The following is an 8,006-nucleotide window of genomic DNA, read 5'->3' as shown; positions in this document are numbered from 1 at the left end:
ACCCTTCTGAGAAAGTTAGAAGGGATAAACCAAGGGGAGCAGGGGAGTGGGGGGGGGGGGAAAAAAGGGAGGGGAGAAGGGGGAGGGAACTCATAAGGCTTTTAAAAACAAAAAGGGGGGGGGAAATAAGGGAGAGGGTAGAAAGGGAAGTCAATCAAGGGAGGGGATAAGGGACAGGGTCTTAATAGCAAACCGCTGGTTTTTAAGGAAATAGCTTAAGGAGAAGGGGTAGAATTGGGGGAGGATTTGAAAATGTCAGCAAATGCACAACTGATGATTATAACTCTGAATGTGAATGGGATGAACTCTCTCATAAAACTTTGTGATAGTAAGTGCTTTACAAACTTTCTAAGTCCATGGGACTCTGCTGTGGAGAGGATTTTTTAATTGGTTCCATTGGAACACATTCTCAACAACCAGGTTTTGGTGGCTCACAGATAGCTGTTTAAGATCTATATGATCTCTCTAGTTCCTGGGTGATGAAAACCAACAACCCCTCTGTGGAAGAAAATTAAGCTCTGGGTATGCAGTAGAAGAATATATCTGAGGGGGCAGCTGGGTAGCTCAGTGGAGTGAGAGTCAGGCCTAGAGACAGGAGGTCCTAGGTTCAAACCCGGCCTCAGCCACTTCCCAGCTGTGTGACCCTGGGCAAGTTACTTGAGCCCCATTGCCCATCCTTACCAATCTTCCACCTATGAGACAATACACCGAAGTACAAGGGTTTAAAAAAAAAAAGAAGAATATGTCTGAGGCTTTCTTGTCACTGATAATGGATACCTCCCATTTCTCCTCTTTACTTTTTGTTCCCATTCTCTTCTTTTATGTCTGTGATATTATCAGGATTTAACACATTTTTGAGAAAACCAGAGCTGGAGACCAACTTCCATTGGCCTCAGCCTCTATCACTATCATCCTTTTAACTTGTCATGTTTCTAAGTCCTTTAGATGCCTTAATTAATGGCTCTTTTTAAAAAATCAAAAGCTCTTCTTTAGTTGTTAAACATATTTGGCCAACTCACTTTCATTTTTCTTATGTTTGTTCTTTGGTTTCTCTAGGACTGTTAACAATAAATGGAGGGTGTTCCCCTTGACATTGGCTTTATCTTCTTACTCAGTCTCCTTTAGCATATACTCAATTAATTATGTCAGGTCACTGGGGAGTCTTTCGTTCCCTTGCCACATGGTGACATGCTTCCCCATCTGGCCATCTGATCACCCCATTCTCTGTATCGTTTTTGCCCTTCCTTCACTTCAACCATGATGTGAGCTATTAAACCATTTCAATTTATTCCTTCCTGCTACAAGAAAACATTATATACTAGGTCTAACCCAGGCCAGTCTGGTAACTAAGATTGCGATTGGACTAATATGAAACACTGGTAGACCATCTAAAAGTTAATAAAAGGAGGAGGACAGCCAACTAGCATGGAAAGTGTATTCAGCTTGGATATAGCTCTGTTTCAGGAGAGATCCATCCCCACACTCTCCATGTAGAAATGTGTCTGATCATCAGTATATCACTCATAAAATCAGTTGGACATCTGAAGGGCACTTGTGGTCAGGCCTGTTTTATTGCCTTTTAGTGACAAGAAAGTCCCATTAATGACTTGAATTTTTTAAAGGTCCCAAACCAACCAAATTTCAGAGACAGTTACAGGGCAGAGACCCTGCTATATGTTGTTCTAGCCTTTCAAGACCATCATGGACTCTTTCCTGCAATGGCCTAAAATGCATTATTTCCAAGGTAAGGGACATGTTTGGATGCAACCTTGGGATCTCTGGGCAATGTTTCCCTAGTAACCAACTGCATTAGGACATCACTGGTATGGGCTTCAGCCCCAATCCAAATCCCATTGGTTGGCTAGGTCAAATGGACAGAAGAGTGATGAGTGGGAAACAGTTGGAAGGATGAGTAAGGAAGTAAGGGGAAGGGAAAGACAAGTTAAGGCTTTGTGCAGATCTAGACTCCTGTTAGCCATGTTTCCTCAGTTAACAGCCTGTTAGCCTCAGTTTCCCATTCTTGAGATTTCTTTCTCTTCCTCATCTAAGACTCTCAGAACACTCTCAGTCAATAGCTTTTTATGCAGGGATACGCCAGGTGCAAGATTGTGTCCTTCTGTGCTAGAAAAGCCCAAATTGGTTATTCTATCAGCAAGAGAGAGAATTGCCAGGTCCCTGGAGATAGAGACAGAGAAGGCCAGTCCTGAAGTAATTTCACAGTAACTCTCCTAGTCTGTCAGATAATAAACATTTATTAAGCACTTTTATGCAGCATATTTATTAAGTGGAAAATGAAGTGCTTAGGGAGGACTAGCATTTTTTGATAAAATGATTTGCCAACCCTTTTTCAGGGCTGCTGAAAAAAAAATGTGTCTACTTGTCACTCAGCTCTCACCTACAGCTCCAAGAAGATATAGCAGTCACTGCTGTGTTTTATGCCTGCAAAACCACTTTAATTAGTAGGCTAAACCTGGTTAAGGGTAACCAACAGGTCTCAAACCTTTCAGTGAGTTAGGGCAATATCTACCCCAAGCATATGAAGACTTCCCCTGGTAGAATGGGCAGATGAGAACAATTTTTTTCAATGGCCATGAAGCAGGAACTGTAGAGCACTTAGATCCTGGTAAGACCTCAAGATGCCAAGATGATCCATCATCAGTTGTTTTGACTTTTGTCTTACTACTGGACTTTGCCGACTCTAGAAAAGAAAGTGAGGCTGATGATTTTGTACAGCTCTGCCTCTCTTAAATTTAATTCATGTAGGAGTCAAGATATCACTCCATAATGTCATTTGTCCACTTCTGAAATGAAGAAGGAACAACGATTGAGGACCTATTATGCACCAGGCACTTTAATAAACATTGGAGGTACAAAGAAAGGCAAATGTAGTCTCTTTCAAGACAGAGCTCTCCAGGAGCTCAAAAATCTACTCCTTAGGAGAATTATTGAAGCTTCTGCAATATGCCTGAGTCTGGCATTGCTGCCCTGCCATCTCTGCTGCTAATGGGGAGAAATAAAAGATGAATAAAGCATTTATTAAGCACTTATTATGTACAAGTCACTGTTCCAAAGCCTAGGGGTTACAAATAAAAAAGTAAGGCCATCCTTGTTCTCAAAGACCTCACATTCTAATGAAATGAGTTTTTGGATAAGTCTTTGACCTTCCAGATGACTGATCCTACAGCTCAGGCATAGCCAGGAGAGTGACAGCAGAGAGACTGTGCTCCACCCTGAAGAGTAGAAGAAATGATGAGTTATCATTACTGTTCAAATGTTGATGAAACAGCTTTTGCTAGTTGTCACCATGCTTCATGTTATTACGTACTTTTGCCCTGATATAATTAATCTGCTATGATTGATGATCAGATATGTAAGTGAATTATGGCTGTTGTATTCAAATGGGAGTTATTGTCTCTGGGTGGGGCAAAGCCACAAATGATTAGTAACCCTAGAATTCAGGACTTACACAAAGGAGGCAGAGGCTGTGGAGACTATAATTTTTTTCTTTCCAGACAAGGAATCTGTCATATTGGGAGATGAAAACTTCCATGGCCACAACTCAGCCTGACTCTTACTGAATGAATCATCAGCAACTCATTGGTAACTTCTAGTCTTAAGGAGTGGCCTAGATATACCATTTATTAAAGTCAAAATGGATACATGACCTAGACACAAGGGGAGATATAAATAAATTAAAAGAACATGGAATATATTACCTATCAGATATATGGAGAGGAAGAAAATTTATGAATAGACAAGAGATAGAAAGCATTGTGAGATGTAAAACAATTGCACTAAATAAAGAGGTTTTGTACAAATAAAACTAATGTAGCCAAGATTAGAAGGAAAGAAATTTTCCCCAGAAAATTGGGAAAATATTTTTAAGACAGTTTTTTAGGTAAAGGCCTCAGATCTCAAATGTATAGAGAACTTCATCAAATTTATAAGAATATAAATGAGTCCCCAGTTGATAAATGGTCAAAGGATATGAACAACAAGTTTTTGGAGGGAGGAGAAAACTTATTTATTAAGGACCAACTCTATGCGTGGCACTGCTAATCACATTTAAAATATTATCTCATTTGGCCTTCACTGAGAGGTAGGTGCTATATAATCCCCATTTTACAGTTGAGGAAACTGAGACAAAGCAGAGGTTGTTATTCAGTCTAGGGTCACACAACTGGGAAGTGTTTGAATCTATTTTTAAACACAGGTCTTCTTAAGCCTCCTTCTCTACACACTCCAATACAACAAACATCTAATAGTTGCCTACTGTGTGCCAGATCCTATCCTTAGCTCTGGGGATACAAAGACAAAAGTGAAGCCTTCTTTGCCTTTGAGGAGTCTAGCAAGGGGAAATCTGTTCATGTATGGAAATATTCAAAATATATACAAATAGGAATAACTTACATTGGGCTAGGTGTGAAGGGATTTAAAGGCCTAACAGGGGAGTTTGTGTCTCATACTGAAGGCAAAAGGAACCACTGTCATTAGGAGAATGCTATGATAGACCTGCTTTAGGACCAACGCTTTGGTAGCTTTTAGGAGAATGGATTGGAGAGGTGAGAGGCTTGAAACAGGAAGACTTGAATTATGTGCATCAAGAAAAGGGAATTTATATGCGATAATGTGGAGATAGAAATAAGATATGGCAACTGTGTGGTATTGTGGAGGGAGAGTGAGATATCGGGGATGACTTCACACCTGAATAACTGAAAGGATAATGTAGACCTTAAAAGAAATATGGAAGTTGGTGTTGCCTTCAACTCTCACTCTCAGATGCATCTCAGCTTCCGGATCAAAGCTATATCTTCCCCTCAGATTCTTAGGGGTATGCCTGAGGAGTCAGGAGTTATTGTCTAATGTGCTAGCTTGAGCCCACACCAGTGTGCTCTCCCCTTACCCACTGCAATGTTGTCAGTTGAGAAGCATTTTAGAATAGTTTAAGTACTTAGAAAGAGTCATTTACTTAGCTGATACAGTAAGGACATCTGGTCCAAAACACCTCCCAGCCTCCATCCCCAAGGTGATTTGGTACTGTGGAGAGGAGCAGGTAATATGTGATAAGTCTGAGAAGTAGGCTTTTGTTCCATGTATCAATGGAAAGTCCCACTGTCCCCCCTTCTTGGGTCCTTTTTCTTCTCCCACTTTAAATCCTTTAAATTCCCCTTTTAAATCCTTTAAAATTCCCACTTAGGAGGGAAAGCTCATCTTCTAGACCTGATCTGTTCCTCTCTTCCTATGCTGGAAAGAAATGGAGCAGGACTCCCTGCAGGTAGCCAACCCAAGTCTCATGAGAGGGTTGTCACAGCACCTTTCCTGTCTTTTTACATGTCACTTCCCTCCACATACTCTATGATTCAGCCATGATGGACTTCTTGACATTCATTGCACATGATTCCCTCCCTTCTGCTTCTTCATTTTTCTTGGCTCAAACCCATTTTCTGCAGATCTTTCCTGCTTTCCCCAAATACCTTCACCTATTGTATAAACACTTTGTATGTGCCTAATTAATTACATGTTATCTCCTTCATTAGAATGTACATTCCTTGATAGAAAAGACTAGGTTGCACGTGTATGCATGTCTTTCTTTTCTATCTGCCTTCCTTTCCTTCTTCCTTCCATTATTTCCTTCTTCCTTCTTTCCGTTCTTCCATCTCCAGTATTCAACTCATTGCCTGATCCACTGTAGAGCATAAATGCTTGTTCTGGTAGCAGATCAGTAAAGTAAAATTAGCACAGTTGCTTTCCCAATGATGGATCCCAAATAGTGAGCTCATCCTTGGTACCAGCCTGCTTATCTTTGGGCTTCTAAGAATCTTAGCAACCTTGAAACCAAAAAGTCTAGGGGTCATTTTAAAGTTATAAATAAATAAAGTCAAGATTTGGAGAGAGACCAAGTAGGCTCAAAAAAAAAAATCATGACATATTAGTATGGGCCCAGATGATAATGGAGATTCCCAGAGGAGAGATGATTTCATCACCAAAAGCTGTTCAGTTGGGTAATTTCTACAATGTCACAACCAATATATAACCTTGGGCATTAGGTGTGTCAAAGAATAAACAAGCTTAGAAATTTAGTCTAGAAAATAGGTAGGTAGAGAGGTGAGTTCAATATCATTAAGTCTCTTTTTTATCCCACCCTTAACAACTAAATTTTATTTAGAGCTAGATATAGCACTGGACATGAGTTGAGGAGACAAATTCAAATACAGCCTTAGACACTTGCTAGCTGTGTGATCTTGGGTAAGTCATTTTAGTCTTTGCTTCAGTCTCTTTAAAAATGAGGATCATAATGAAACCTATTTTTTGTTGTTGTGAGAACTGTGAAGATCATGAGATAATTGTAAAGTGTTTAGCACAGTGCCTGGCACATAGTAGGTATTTAATAAATGCTTATTCTCCTCTGCCCTATTTATGCCCTTTGTTTTTACTTTAGAATTATTTCCCAGTGTACTTCCCCATCGAATCCTCCTTTATAACAAAAACATTCAAACAAAATGTAAGCAATAGTGTCTAACATCCTTTGCCTCTGGCTCCGAATTTCTCTACCAAGACGTGAAGGTGAAGAATCATAGATTGAAGCTAGAGAGAAATTTAGAGATCTTGTAGTCTAATCTTGATTTTAAAAAAAGATATTAATCTACTACTCTTTTTACTGACCATACTGCTTCTTCTTTGAGGTCAACATGGATTGTTCCAATTAATCTGAATTCTAGCCCCCATTTAAATAAAATATTTAGTGAGCCCCTACTTAGTTATTAGTCCATATTTGGGAGAATTAGAAATTACAGTCAATTTAGAGGAAAGGGCTGGTTGAAAGGATATAACTAGAAAAGCTGTATAAACTCTGGTAATTTCCATAACTACATTTTTCCACTTCCTAGTTTTTCATGGGGAAATACATGAATCTTTTTTTTTTCATTTCCCCTATGGCCTTGACTGTAGCAGCAGCTGGTCAGAAGACAAAGCAGCTGTACAGGTCTAGCAACCTTTAAAGGTGAGGTAGCTGATGAGTTCAGTTTTGGACTTGTAGTGTTTATGGAGACTTTAAATACTGCAAGTGAATAAAAGAAGAGAAAAAGGACAGAGGTCACAGAAAAAACCTTTGGGAAACACCCACAATTAAGGGAGAAGGAGAAGATAAAGACCCACAAAAGAAAAGGCTGAAGAACTAGAGTAGCTACTATACACTGCTTAGAGTTATTACACTATCCAGTGTTAGTGGCAAAACATTCATAAGTGATGAGGATAACTGTGTAACCAAATGATGATAGCTAGCATTTATATAGTTTTTCCAAAGGTTTGCAAAATTCTTTTTTTTTTCTTTTTTCTTTATAAACAGGTGAGCCAAAGGAAAAACAATATCAAGAAAGAGTAAGTGTGCGATAGTATCAATAAGGAATAAGTTGGCAAAATTTTTTATAAATATTTTTAAAAATATTTTTATAAATTTCTGGGGAAGGATCCCAGAAAATAGGTCTCATATCTAAAATATATAGTGAACTTTGTCAAATATATAAGAATATGAGTCATTCTCCAATTGGTCAAAAGATATGAATAAATAGTTTTTGGATAGAGAAATCAAAGATATATATAATATATGAAAAAATTCTCTAATTCATTATTAACTAAAGAAATGCAATTCAAAACAACTTGTATATCAGCTCATACCTGTCAGATTGGTTAAAGTGATAAAAGAGAAAAATGACAAATGTTGGAGGGGATGTAGAAAAATGGGGGCACTAACACATTGTTGGTAGAACTATGAACTGATCTAACCATTTTGGAGAGCAATCTGGAATTATGCTTAAAGAATTATAGAACTCTATTTACCTTTTGACTCAGTAATACCACTATTAAATTTATTTCTAGAGAGAATCAAGGAAAAAGGAAAAGAAACTATATTCTTTTAAATATTTATAGCAGCTCCTTTTGAGATGGAAAAGAACTGGAAACTGAAGGGATGTCCATCAATTGGGAAATGATTGAACTAATTGTGATAT

The sequence above is a fragment of the Gracilinanus agilis genome, chromosome 6 (genome assembly GCF_016433145.1).
Source record: "Gracilinanus agilis isolate LMUSP501 chromosome 6, AgileGrace, whole genome shotgun sequence".
Taxonomy (NCBI): Eukaryota; Metazoa; Chordata; class Mammalia; order Didelphimorphia; family Didelphidae; genus Gracilinanus; species Gracilinanus agilis.
Note: the sequence above shows the minus strand (reverse complement) of the source record.